Here is a 14,839-nt window from a genome sequence, read left to right on the forward strand (position 1 = left end):
GACTCCCCATGCCAATCATTTTTTACTGACCCTTTCTTCTCTAGAAAGCATTACTTTCTCTGCCTGAATCTGACACCTACTGATTCAACAAATACCCTATTGTTACATGTTATATTTTACATTTTATGCAGACTCACATTGTTTTTACTTTATTTGATTTGGGGGACGTTCATGTCATTTTTTTTTTCACACAGAGTTTTTAAGTGAAAAATTAAACTTGCTGGGATTTAAAACATTAAACAGATCTTTGGCTTATATTGTTTAAAACTATAATAAAAAATTGATAGCAAATATTCCATGGTATACTAAATCAGTTCTATTTCTAATCCCATAAATATTGCTTGGGGACAAACACCTTTTCTAAACACATGCAGGACTATGCTGCAGCAAAAGGCAGTCATTCATGGCAACAAAGTCCTGAACGTGATTTTCTAACATGATTTTCTAACATGAAGAGGAGATTCAGCTATTGTCTGAAAGATTAGATTAATGCAGAGTAATAAGCTCAATAACTCAAGACACAAAGAATATTTTTAATGTTTATCATGTAGTTTAATTATATGAAATGAACCAACCAGCACAAAGGACCATTTTGCATAGACCCAACTTAAAAGCCCATATATAAGTAACAGCAAAACATTTCATTAAAAATAGTAGTTCAATCCTCTCAAAATGGATTTAGAGGGATCATACTTCAATATAACAAAGCCATATATGAAAGCCCACACCTAACACCATATTCAATGGTAAAAAACTGTGAGCTTTATGCTATGCTATAGCTCTAAGGTCAGGAATAAGACAAGATGTCCACTCTCACCACTTGTCCTATGCACAGCAATCAGAAAACAAAAAGAAATAAGAGGCATCCATATCAGTGAGAAAGAGGTTAAATTGTCACTATTTGTAGATGACATAATACTATTCATGGAAAACACTGAAGACTCTACCAAAAAACTGAAAGAAGTAATAAATGAATTCTATTAATAACTAGTAAAGTTGCAAGAAAATAATTATACCCAGATATTGGTTGAATTTCTATACATTAATAATGAAGTAGCAGAAAGAGAAATTAAGAAAACAATTCCATTCACATTGCACCCAAAAGAATACCTAGGAATAAAGTTTATCAAGGAGATGAATAACATACACTCTGAAAACTGTAAAACATTGATGAAAGAAAGTGAGGACAACAAAAGCAAATGAAGATACACCATGCTCATGAATTGAAAGAATATTGTTAAAATTTCCATACTATTCAAAGCAATCTACATATTCAATGTAATCTCTATCAAAATACCAACAGCATTTTTTCACAGAACTAGAACAAATAATACTAAAATTTGTATAAAATAGTAAAAGACCCCAAATAGCAAAAGCAATCATGAGAAAGAAGAACACAGCTGGAGATATCACAGTCTTAGATTTTGACTTACTACAAAGCTGTAATAATCAAAACAGTATGGTATTGGCACAAAAACAGATACATAGTTCAGTGGAACAGAATGGGGAGTCCAGAATCAAACTCATGCTTATGTGGTCAATTAATATATGAAAAAAGAGGTAAGAATATGCAATGAAAACAAAAGACAGTTTTTTCAATAAATGACATTTGGAAAACTGGACTGCTATATGCAAAGTAATGAAACTGGTGCTTCCTTTGGCAGCATATATATTAAAACTGGAATGATACATAGAAGATTAGTATGGTCCCTGTGAAAGTAATTCATACAAATTTATGTTTTATTTAAAAAAAAGAATGAAACTGCACAATTTTCTTACACTGTATACAAAAATAAACTCAAAATGAATTAAAGGCCTCAGAGTAAGACCTGAAACCATAAAACTCCCAGAAGAGAACATAGAAAGTAATTTCTTTGACATAAACTATAAAAACATGTTTCTAGCAATGTATTCTAAGGCAAAGAAAATGAAAGACACCAAAATGAAAAACTTTTACACAATAAAGGAAATCATCAACAAAACGAAAAGTCAACCTAATGAATGGGAGAAGATATTCACTAATGATATATTCAGTTATGAGTTAATATCCAAAATATATAAAGAACTTACACTGTTAAACACACAAAAAAAAATAATCTAACTAAAAATGGGCAGAGAGACTTACAGACATTTTTCCAAAGAAGACATACAAATGGCCAACATACTCATGGAAAGATGCCCAACATCACTAATCATCAGGGAAATGCAAATAAAAGTGCAAATCACCTTACACCTGTAAGAATGGCTAATATCAAAAAGATAAGAAACAAGTGTTGGTGAGGACGTGGAGAAAAAGGAACCCTTGTGCACTGTTGGTGGAAATGCAAATTGGTGCAGCCACTGTGGAAAAAAAATATGGAGGTTCCTCAAAAAATTAAAAATAGAAATACCATATGAATCAGTAATTCTACTACTGAGTATTTACCCAAAGAAAATGATAACACTAATTCAAAATGGTATATGTACCCTTATGTTTATTGCAGCATTATTTATAATAGCCAAGATATGGTAGTGACCTAAGTGTTAATAGACGAATGGATAAAGAATATGTGATACACACATGCACACACACACACACACACACACACACACACAGAGGAATGAGAGGAATATTACTTATTCATAAAAAAGGATGAGATGGAGATCTTACCATTTGCTACAGTATGGATGGGCATAGAGGGTATTACGCTAAGTGAAATAAAGCAGACAAGGGAAGTCAAATAACATATGATTTCACTTATATGTGGAATACAAAATCCAAAACAAATAAAAAATAAAAATAGACCTATAGATACAAAGAACTGATAGTTTCTAGAAAAGAGGATGTGGGGGAATAGGCAAAATGGGTGAAAGGGTGTAGGAGATACAAGCTTCCTGTTATGGGATAAATAAGTCATGAGAATAAAAGGTGTAGTGTAAGGAATATAAGTCAGTGGTGTAATAGCATTATGTGATAACAGATGTAGCCATACTTATGGTGACCATAGCATAACCTATTAACATATTGAATCACTATGTTGTACACCTGTAACTAATATAACATTGTGTTTCAACTATACTCAAATTAAAAAAAATAATAAAAAGTAAAAGGTAAGTTAAAAAAGTAATAGTCGATAACGTGAATAGATTTTCTGTAGCACATCACATACTCATGCCTATTAATAGCTAGTTGCTGAATTTTTCATCTTTATACTAGGTATAAAGACTTATGCCATGCCCTATTTAGGAGGTATGATTTTATTGATAATATATTTATTTTTATACAAGAAAATGTATCCTGATGTATCCTTGTTATACTCGATGGACAACGTCCAACTTTGAATAGTATTGCATCTTTCCTTCTTTCTCCTGGGATACTTCCTTAGCACCATTATGTTCTTCATTACATCTAGAGGGTGTTCTTAGAATTCTTTAATATTTACTAACTTAAGTGACCCTTTCCTACTGTTCTCAATTCTATGAAAATAACCAACTCTATTTTTACCAGTGGCAGATAAAGATGGAAACAAGTGATAAAGAGTTCTAATTATTTTTTTCAAAAACAATTTAGTTTTCAATTATTAAAGCTCACCTTTTTTTCTTTTCTTCTTTCCTTCTTTCTTCCTTCTTTTCTTTCTTTCTTTCTTTCTTTCTTTCTTTCGGTACCTATCTATCTCCTATCTATCTATCTATCTATCTTCTATATATCATTATCATTATTATTATTATTATCTGTCATCTATACAATGGCATGAAGTTTTTGTCCCTCTTCACTTTGACCATTTAATACCTGTTTAGTCTTCAAATTTCAAAATCTCTGCTCAAGTTTTACTTTCTTTACTCAATAACTACTAAATTTCAATTTTTGTGGTCTAGAGCCTCAGAATTGTATTTTGTACAAAATTCCTAGGAAATTTTATGCACCTTATATTTCAAGTAAAATTAATCTAAAGAAAAAAGATTTCATAGAGAGTCTGAAGAATCTTATCCCAGGTCTGGATCTTTATGTAAGAGCTGTGTATAAGTTTCTGAAACTTGGGCAAATTTTTGAACCTCATTAAGCTTCAATTTCCTAACATTTTATAAAGGGAAATATAATATCAATCTTATCATTACTGTGAGGATTACATAGGGTAATGTACATAAAAAGGACTTTGTAAATAGCTAGACTAGCACTGGTTGGGCCTCTCAGTAGCTTGGTAACTTTGACAATGTCATATGATTTCACTATGCTTCATGTTTTACCAATAAAACCAGAACCTGTGTAACACATTTGGTTCTATCAAAAGGAAAGACAGAAAATGAAAATAATTTGAAAAAGAAAAAAATACCATTATTGGCAGATTCAACACACAATATCTTCTGGGGAGCTTTTAATGTAAAATGAAAAAAAAATAATGCAGAAACAATGACTCAAATGTCCACCTATCAAGTTTAAGGCACTGTGTTATGTACTTTCCAATCTTTACAGCAAATCATGTATTAACACGTCCTTTCCACAAACGAGAAAACAGAGACTCAGAAAGTTCAAGCGACTCATTCAAGGTCACATGACCCCAGTGATGGACCTGAGGTTCATTTCTGATTCTTAATTTCATATATATCAGAGATTCAACTCCATTCTGTTTATTTTTTTTAATTTTTTTTTGTTTTTTGTTTTTATTTTATTTTATTTTATTTTATTTTTTTTATGAAATTTATTGACAAATTGGTTTCCATACAACACCCAGTGCTCATCCCAAAAGGTGCCCTCCTCAATACCCATCACCCACCCTCTCCTCCCTCCCACCCCCCATCAACCCTCAGTTTGTTCTCAGTTTTTAACAGTCTCTTATGCTTTGGCTCTCTCCCATTCTAACCTCTTTTTTTTTTTCCTTCCCCTCCCCCATGGGTTCCTGTTCAGTTTCTCAGGGTCCACATAAGAGTGAAACCATATGGTATCTGTCTTTCTCTGTATGGCTTATTTCACTTAGCATCACACTCTCCAGTTCCATCCACGTTGCTACAAAAGGCCATATTTCATTTTTTCTCATTGCCACGTAATATTCCATTGTGTATATAAACCACAATTTCTTTATCCATTCATCAGTTGATGGACATTTAGGCTCTTTCCATAATTTGGCTATTGTTGAGAGTGCTGCTATGAACATTGGGGTACAAGTGGCCCTATGCATCAGTGCTCCTGTATCCCTTGGATAAATTCCTAGCAGTGCTATTGCTGGGTCATAGGGTAGGTCTATTTTTAATTTTCTGAGGAACCTCCACACTGCTTTCCAGAGCGGCTGCACCAATTTGCATTCCCACCAACAGTGCAAGAGGGTTCCCATTTCTCCACATCCTCTCCAGCATCTATAGTCTCCTGATTTGTTCATTTTGGCCACTCTGACTGGCGTGAGGTGATACCTGAGTGTGGTTTTGATTTGTATTTCCCTGATAAGGAGTGACGCTGAACATCTTTTCATGTGCCTGTTGGCCATCTGGATGTCTTCTTTAGAGAAGTGTCTATTCATGTTTTCTGCCCATTTCTTCACTGGGTTATTTGTTTTTCGGGTGTGGAGTTTGGTGAGCTCTTTATAGATTTTGGATACTAGCCCTTTGTCCGATATGTCATTTGCGAATATCTTTTCCCATTCCGTTGGTTGCCTTTTAGTTTTGTTGGTTGTTTCCTTTGCTGTGCAGAAGCTTTTTATCTTCATAAGGTCCCAGTAATTCACTTTTGCTTTTAATTCCCTTGCCTTTGGGGATGTGTCCAGTAAGAGATTGCTACGGCTGAGGTCAGAGAGGTCTTTTCCTGCTTTCTCCTCTAAGGTTTTGATGGTTTCCTGTCTCACATTTAGGTCCTTTATCCATTTTGAGTTTATTTTTGTGAATGGTGTGAGAAAGTGGTCTAGTTTCAACCTTCTGCATGTTGCTGTCCAGTTCTGCCAGCACCATTTGTTAAAGAGGCTGTCTTTTTTCCATTGGATGTTCTTTCCTGCTTTGTCAAAGATGAGTTGGCCATACGTTTGTGGGTCTAGTTCTGGGGTTTTTATTCTATTCCATTGGTCTATGTGTCTGTTTTTGTGCCAATACCATGCTGTCTTGATGATGACAGCTTTGTAGTAGAGGCTAAAGTCTGGGATTGTGATGCCTCCTGCTTTGGTCTTCTTCTTCAAAATTTCTTTGGCTATTCGGGGCCTTTTGGGGTTCCATATGAATTTTAGGATTGCTAGTTCTAGTTTCGAGAAGAATGCTGGTGCAATTTTGATTGGGATTGCATTGAATGTGTAGATAGCTTTGGGTAGTATTGACATTTTGACAATATTTATTTTTCCAATCCATGAGCAGGGAATGTCTTTCCATTTCTTTAAATCTTCTTCAATTTCCTTCATAAGCTTTCTATAGTTTTCAGCATACAGATCCTTTACATCTTTGGTTAGATTTATTCCTAGGTATTTTATGCCTCTTGGTGCAATTGTGAATGGGATCAGTTTCTTTATTTGTCTTTCTGTTGCTTCATTGTTAGTGTATAAGAATGCAACTGATTTCTGTACATTGATTTTGTATCCTGCAACTTTGCTGAATTCCTGTATCAGTTCTAGCAGACTTTTGGTGGAGTCTATCGGATTTTCCATGTATAATATCATGTCATCTGCAAAAAGCGAAAGCTTGACTTCATCTTTGCCAATTTTGATGCCTTTGATTTCCTTTTGTTGTCTGATTGCTGATGCTAGAACTTCCAGCACTATGTTAAACAGCAGCAGTGAGAGTGGGCATCCTTGTCGTGTTCCTGATCTCAGGGAAAAAGCTCTCAGTTTTTCCCCGTTGAGGATGATGTTAGCTGTGGGCTTTTCATAAATGGCTTTTATGATCCTTAAGTATGTTCCTTCTATCCCAACTTTCTCAAGGGTTTTTATTAAGAAAGGGTGCTGGATTTTGTCGAAGGCCTTTTCTGCATCGATTGACAGGATCATATGGTTCTTCTCTTTTTTTTTGTTAATGTGATGTATCACGTTGATTGATTTGCGAATGTTGAACCAGCCCTGCATCCCAGGAATGAATCCCACTTGATCATGGTGAATAATTCTTTTTATATGCTGTTGAATTCGATTTGCTAGTATCTTATTGAGAATTTTTGCATCCATATTCATCAGGGATATTGGCCTGTAGTTCTCTTTTTTTACTGGGTCTCTGTCTGGTTTAGGAATCAAAGTAATACTGGCTTCATAGAATGAGTCTGGAAGTTTTCCTTCCCTTTCTATTTCTTGGAATAGCTTGAGAAGGATAGGTATTATCTCTGCTTTAAACGTCTGGTAGAACTCCCCTGGGAAGCCATCTGGTCCTGGACTCTTATTTGTTGGGAGATTTTTGATAACCGATTCAATTTCTTCGCTGGTTATGGGTCTGTTCAAGCTTTCTATTTCCTCCTGATTGAGTTTTGGAAGAGTGTGGGTGTTCAGGAATTTGTCCATTTCTTCCAGGTTGTCCAATTTGTTGGCATATAATTTTTCATAGTATTCCCTGGTAATTGTTTGTATCTCTGAGGGATTGGTTGTCATAATTCCATTTTCATTCATGATTTTATCTATTTGGGTCATCTCCCTTTTCTGTTTGAGAAGCCTGGCTAGAGGTTTGTCAATTTTGTTTATTTTTTCAAAAAACCAACTCTTGGTTTCGTTGATCTGCTCTACAGTTTTTTTAGTTTCTATATTGTTTATTTCTGCTCTGATCTTTATTATTTCTCTTCTTCTGCTGGGCTTAGGCTGCCTTTGCTGTTCTGCTTCTAGTTCCTTTAGGTGTGCTGTTAGATTTTGTATTTGGGATTTTTCTTGTTTCTTGAGATAGGCCTGGATTGCAATGTATTTTCCTGTCAGGACTGCCTTTGCTGCGTCCCAAAGCGTTTGGATTGTTGTATTTTCATTTTCGTTTGTTTCCATATATTTTTTAATTTCTTCTCTAATTGTCTGGTTGACCCACTCATTCTTTAGTAGAGTGTTCTTTAACCTCCATGCTTTTGGAGGTTTTCCAGACTTTTTTCTGTGGTTGATTTCAAGCTTCATAGCATTGTGGTCTGAAAGTAAGCATGGTATAATTTCAATTCTTGTAAATTTATGAAGGGCTGTTTTGTGACCCAGTATATGATCTATCTTGGAGAATGTTCCATGTGCACTCGAGAAGAAAGTATATTCTGTTGCTTTGGGATGCATAGTTCTAAATATATCTGTCAAGTCCATCTGATCCAATGTCTCATTCAGGGCCCTTGTTTCTTTATTGACCGTGTGTCTAGATGATCTATCCATTTCTGTAAGTGGTGTATTAAAGTCCCCTGCAATTACCACATTCTTATCAATAAGGTTGCTTGTGTTTATGAGTAATTGTTTTATGTATTTGGGGGCTCCAGTATTCGGTGCATAGACATTTATAATTGTTAGCTCTTCCTGATGGATAGACCCTGTAACTATTATATAATGTCCTTCTTCATCTCTTGTTACAGCCTTTAATTTAAAGTCTAGTTTGTCTGATATAAGTATGGCTACTCCAGCTTTCTTTTGGCTTCCAGTCGCATGATAAATAGTTTTCCATCCCCTCACTCTCAATCTAAAGGTGTCCTCAGGTCTAAAATGAGTCTCTTGTAGACAGCAAATAGATGGGTCTTGTTTTTTTATCCATTCTGATACCCTATGTCTTTTGGTTGGCACATTTAGTCCATTTACATTCAGTGTTATTATAGAAAGATACGGGTTTAGAGTCATTGTGATGTCTGTATGTTTTATGCTTGTAGTGATGTCTCTGGGACTTTGTCTCACAGGGTCCCCCTTAGGATCTCTTGTAGGGCTGGTTTAGTGGTGACAAATTCCTTCAGTTTTTGTTTGTTTGGGAAGACCTTTATCTCTCCTTCTATTCTAAATGACAGACTTGCTGGATAGAGGATTCTTGGCTGCATATTTTTTCTGTCTAGCACCCTGAAAATCTCGTGCCAATTCTTTCTGGCCTGCCAAGTTTCAAAAGAGAGATCAGTCACTAGTCTTATAGGTCTCCCTTTATATGTGAGGGCACGTTTACCCCTTGCTGCTTTCAGAATTTTCTCTTTATCCTTGTATTTTGCCAGTTTCACTATGATATGTCGTGAAGAAGATTGATTCAAGTTACGTCTGAAGGGAGTTCTCTGTGCCTCTTGGATTTCAATGCCTTTTTCCTTCCCCAGTTCAGGGAAGTTCTCAGCTATTATTTCTTCAAGTACCCTTTCAGCCCCTTTCCCTCTCTCTTCCTCCTCTGGGATACCAATTATGCGTATATTATTTCTTTTTAGTGTATCACTTAGTTCTCTAATTTTCCCCTCATACTCCTGGATTTTTTTATCTCTCTTTTTCTCAGCTTCCTCTTTTTCCATAACTTTATCTTCTAGTTCACCTATTCTCTCCTCTGCCTCTTCAAGCCGAGCTGTGGTGGTTTCCATTTTGTTATGCATTTCGTTTAAAGCGTTTTTCAGCTCCTCGTGACTGTTCCTTAGTCCCTTGATCTCTGTAGCAAGAGATTCTCTGCTGTCCTGTATACTGTTTTCAAGCCCAGCGATTAATTTTATGACTATTATTCTAAATTCACTTTCTGTTATGTTATTTAAGTCCTTTTTGATCAGCTCATTAGCTGTTGTTATTTCCTGGAGATTCTTCTGAGGGGAATTCTTCCGCTTGGTCATTGTGGATATCCCTGGCGTGGTGAGGACCTGCAGGGCACTTCCCCTGTGCTGTGGTGTATAACTGGAGTTGGTGGGCGGGGCCGCAGTCCGACCTGATGTCTGCCCCCAGCCCACCGCTGGGGCCACAGGCAGACTGGTGTGTGCCTTCTCTTCCCCTCTCCTAGGGGTGGGATTCACTGTGGGGTGGTGTGGCTTGTCTGGGCTACTTGCACCCTGCCAGGCTTGTGATGCTGGGGATCTGGCGTATTAGCTGGGGTGGGTAGGCAAGGTGCTCGGGGGCAGGAGGGGCAGGCTTAGATCGCTTCTCCTTAGGTGATCCACTTCAGGAGGGGCCCTGTGGCAGCGGGAGGGGGTCAGATCCGCTGCCGGAGGTTTGGCTCTGCAGAAGCGCAGAGTTGGGTGTTTGCGTGGAGGGAGCAAGTTCCCTGGCAGGAACCGGTTCCCTTTGGGATTTCGGCTGGGGGATGGGCGGGGGAGATGGCGCTGGCGAGCGCCTTTGTTCCCCACCAAACTGAGCTCTGTCGTCAGGGGGCTCAGCAGCTCTCCCTCCCTTTGTCCTCCAGCCTTCCCGCTTTCCGAGCAGAGCTGTTAACTTATGACCTCCCAGACGCTAAGTTGCGCTTGTTGTGGGAACACAGTCCGTCAGGCCCCTCCGCTTTTGCAAGCCAGACTCGGGGGCTCTGCTTGGCCGGCGAGCCGCCCCTCCGCCCCGGCTCCCTCCTGCCAGTCCGTGGAGCGTGCACCGCCTCGCCGCCCTTCCTACCCTCTTCCGTGGGCCTCTCGTCTGCGTTTGGCTCTGGCGACTCCGTTCTGCTAATCCTCTGGCGGTTTTCTGGGTTATTTAGGCAGGTGTAGATGGAATCTAAGTGATCAGTAGGACGTGCGGTGAGCCCAGCGTCCTCCTAAGCCGCCATCTTGCCGCAACTCCTATTTTTTTTAATTTTTAATGTTTTTTTATTATTTAGTTTTGAAACAGGGAGAGACAGAGCATGAACAGGGGAGGGTCAGAGAGAGGGAGACACAGAATCTGAAACAGGCTCCAGGCTCTGAGCTGTCAGCACAGAGCCCAACGCGGGGCTCGAACTCGCGGACCCGAGATCATGGATGAAGTCGTCTGCTTAACCGACTGAGCCACCCAGACGCCCCTCCATTCTGTTTATTACATAAGACTACTTCACATAATTCAGCACAGACACATAAAATGTAAATTTCATAGCATTAAAATGATTATTGACAGGGGCAAATTTTTTATGGCTTGAAAATGGATTTAAAGGCAGAAATGTATGATAGAAATGAAGTAGACTTTGTGGTTGACTCCCTAATATTTACTCTACTTGCACTAATGTGGTATAGGGAATTAACTACAAGTCTATAGGTGGCCTTGATTAGTCTATCCATTTTGGCGATCTCACCTGCTCCTGTGGTGATTTGTTTAGGAAGCTAGGAAAAAGTCAATCATATCATGACAATCCTCTTATGTGGTGTGTTGGTTCATGGTCTAGACTGTCAAAACCAGATGAAGAGATGGACACTTGTAGAGATATGCTAGTTCTTTTGCTTGTTGTATGGCAATAAGAAAGCACTAAATCTCTATTATTCTTGGCAGCCAGCCTATGACTACCATGAGCTTGAAGGTGAGGCCAGCACTGTAGACAACAGTGGAGAGATGGAATCAACCTGAGTCTTTGGGAAAAACTTGAAACAATGGATAAATCAATTTAAAAATCTGATTTAGCTTTCTGTCATGAGAGCCAATAAATTTCCTTCCTGTTTCAGCGAATTTGACTTAGTTTTCATATTACTTGTAACTGGAAGCAACAAAGGCAAAAGATAACTGAAATATTTTAAAAAATTTAAAATAAATCCTTTTTTAAAAAAGAAATGTTGGGCGCCTGGGTGGCGCAGTCGGTTAAGCGTCCGACTTCAGCCAGGTCACGATCTCGCGTTCCGTGAGTTCGGCCCTGCGTCAGGCTCTGGGCTGATGGCTCAGAGCCTGGAGACTGTTTCCGGTTCTGTGTCTCCCTCTCTCTCTGCCCCTCCCTCGTTCATGCTCTGTCTCTCTCTGTCCCAAAAATAAATAAACGTTGAAAAAAAATTAAAAAAAAAAGAAATGTTGATTGAAATATTAAAAACTAAATGAAAATAACAAAGAAAAATTCATTAGTTAGATTCTAATTACATAGAGTATATAGGAAGAAACTAAATAGGAATGATAAAGAAAAGGCTTATGTGTCCACTAAGATTCTACATCCATGAGGTAAGTTTTTATACAGTCAGTTGATACATTAGCCAGCTGACAGCCCAGCACCTTATTATCTTGCCTTATTTGGAACTGTAGGGGCCCTAACCTGTGTCCCTGAAGCTCTGTCATGTATATTTTGATCTACTACTTGGGACATGAAACCTCTAACAGTAGCTTTAATCCACTGCAGTAGGTACATCCCTACATTTATTGAATCTTCCCCTGAATTTCTCATGAACTCCACTTAACTTGTATGGTCACCAGTTATACGTAGTTCAATTCATACCTGAAATCTACCTGCCTGATAGGTGAGTGTAACTTCCTTGATACTTATCATGTCAACCTTCAAACTCAGTCACCACTGTTTCTGGTTATGAAAAAACATAACATGTAAACAATTTATTTGAACAATGGTGACTCAGATTTCCCCTTTATTCCCCATTATTCTTCTAATTTATCCATGAAATTCTGGAATAATGTTTCATTTTTCTCTTCCCCTATAATATCTAATGTGTTAGTCCACCTCCCATTTAAAAACAATTACGGGCTCTCCACTATCTACATAACAAAGTTCAAACTCATTGTCCTGGTCTTCAAGGTATTCCATCAACCTACTTTTCTCCGTTTTTATAGACTTCTGCTACTCTGACCAAACTTAAGCAGCTTTCCCTTTCTTCAAAAGACTGTATTTTCCAGTCTTTTAGTATATCTATTTATCCCCTTCTACTACCAAAACACAATAATAATAAAGTGACCTGTCCCATCTTAAGTACTAGCCCAGAGGAAGTCATCTTGAAGTCTTCACTGGAAAAAAACATCCTTTCAGCTTCACTATCTAAAGAACTGTCTGTAACCTAGGGATGCAAAGTACATTCCTGAGTCATTTTAGTTGAAAAATGATAAGGGCTATATGAGAAGGAGGTCTCATGGTATACAGTCAGCCTTCATCATTCAAATCTGTCATATTAAGCTTTTTGTTTTTATCTTTACATGGTAACATCTCCAACCCATTCTTCTTTTTTTTTTCTTTTTCCTCTTTTTAAGGGGGTGTAGCAATGAGAAACACAGAAGATAGTTAATTATAGGCTTAATTAAAATTTTAATTAAAATTATAGGTTTAATTAAAATTAGGTTTTTCAACTTTGCTCTAAAATTCCCTGATTTTTAATACTTTGTTGAACTTTATTTTCATAGGAATACATTGGTTAATATTGTACATCTTTAATAAGCCCCAACTCTCTATCAAAAAGTGATCATTCCATTACCCTACAGGTAAATTCCATTACCCTACAGGTAAATTTTGAAATCACTTCAATAATTTCATTGCATTATGTGTTTACCTATCTGGCTGTTTGCTTCTATTTGGCCAGCTGTTCTATCAGTTTCCCAATTGACTTGTTTTTTGTTTGTTTGTTTGTTTGTTTGTTGTTTTCATCTCCAAGGGGTTTGTTTGAAAATTAGATATTGTTGATGATTCTCTTTCCAGATCATTTTGCTAATATAACAAGTCTTTGCATCGATGAGGAATTATTCCAGTGTTAATCTTTCACAAACCAAAATTTATTTTACATTTTTAAAAACATTTCAGTTATCTTTCGCCTTTGATGCTTCCAGTTACGAGGAATATGAAAACTAAGTCAAATTCACTGAAACAGGAAGGAAATTTATTGGCTCTCATGACAGGAAGCTAAATCAGATTTTTAAATTGATTTATCCATTGTTTCAAGTTTTAAATTTTTAAAAATATTTCAACATTTTAATATTTCAATCAACATTTCTTAAATTTTTAAAAAAGGATTTATTTTAAATTTTTAAAAATATTTTATTTATTTTTGAGAGAGAGAGAGAGAGAGAGAGTGAGCAGGGGAGCAGCAGAGAGAGAGGGAGACACAAAATCTGAAGCAAGATCCAGACTCTGAGCTATCAGCACAGAGCTGGACGTGGGGCTCAAACTTGTGAACTGTGAGATCTTGACTTGGGCTGAAGTCGGACGTTTAACTGACTGAGTCACCAAGGCGCATTTCAATCAACATTTCTTGTAAAAATGAGTGTATGTGTGTCTGCTGCAAAAAATAGGATGTATTCATGAAAAAAATTCTAAGGTACTTATAAAGATGGTAATGCCAAGCTTCAAAGGACTGTTTTGTGATTGCATCTGTAAGAAACTTCTGAAAACCCTTTCCTACCACATCATTCCCACATAGTTTTACCTCCTATTTCACTGTGTCTCTCTGCTTTATATGACATGGAATATATTTAATATTAAGTGCTTATGATTATTGTTTTCAGTTACTACTCCTTACCCTTCCCAGTCTTCCCTATTTATCTGATTATTAAAAATGTAGTTACTAGAGCACCTGGGTGGCTCAGTTGGTTAAGTGTTGGACTCTTGATTTGGGCTCAGATCATGATCTCATGGTTCATGATTTGAGTCCCACGTAGGGCTCTGTGCTGACAGTGCAGAGCCTGCTTGGGATTCTTCCCTCTCTCTCTCTGACTCTCCCCCCCCACCTCAACCATCTCAACATAAATAAATTAATTTTAAAAATGTAATTATTCACTTTGGGAAAGATAATTAGATATTCATTCATTCATTCATTCATTCATACATTTAAGAATTTGCTTAACAATATTGAAGAAATATCTACTGTATGCCATACCCTAGGGGTAAGGATTACTTTCTAGAGAGAAGAACAACAAATGAATGAGATAGTTTCAGATAATAATAAATGCAAAGAAGAAAATAAAGGGTGAAAATCAGGTGGAAGAGACATGAGAAACATTAGATGAGACACTGAAAAATAAATAAGAAGGAGCCAGCTAACCACATATATATTATGAGCAAGTTTTCTAGGCAAAGTGTATCAATGACAAAATTCCTAAGTGTTGATGAGTTCAGCACATTTGTGGAACAGAAAGGATTCTGGTGTGGCTGAATCAAA

The 14,839-nt window shown here is 37.2% G+C and overlaps 1 protein-coding gene and 1 pseudogene across 1 annotated transcript in view; one reads left to right on the plus strand and one right to left on the minus strand.

Moving 5' to 3' along the window:
• The window catches only part of CNTN5 (contactin 5), a 552,161-nt gene that overhangs the window by 84,040 nt on the left and 453,282 nt on the right, over positions 1 to 14,839 (minus strand). The gene's annotated exons all lie outside the window — the stretch shown is intronic.
• LOC125147255 (uncharacterized) lies at positions 1,649 to 1,746 on the plus strand (annotated as a pseudogene).

This window comes from Prionailurus viverrinus, chromosome D1 (assembly GCF_022837055.1).
Source record: "Prionailurus viverrinus isolate Anna chromosome D1, UM_Priviv_1.0, whole genome shotgun sequence".
NCBI lineage: Eukaryota > Metazoa > Chordata > Mammalia > Carnivora > Felidae > Prionailurus > Prionailurus viverrinus.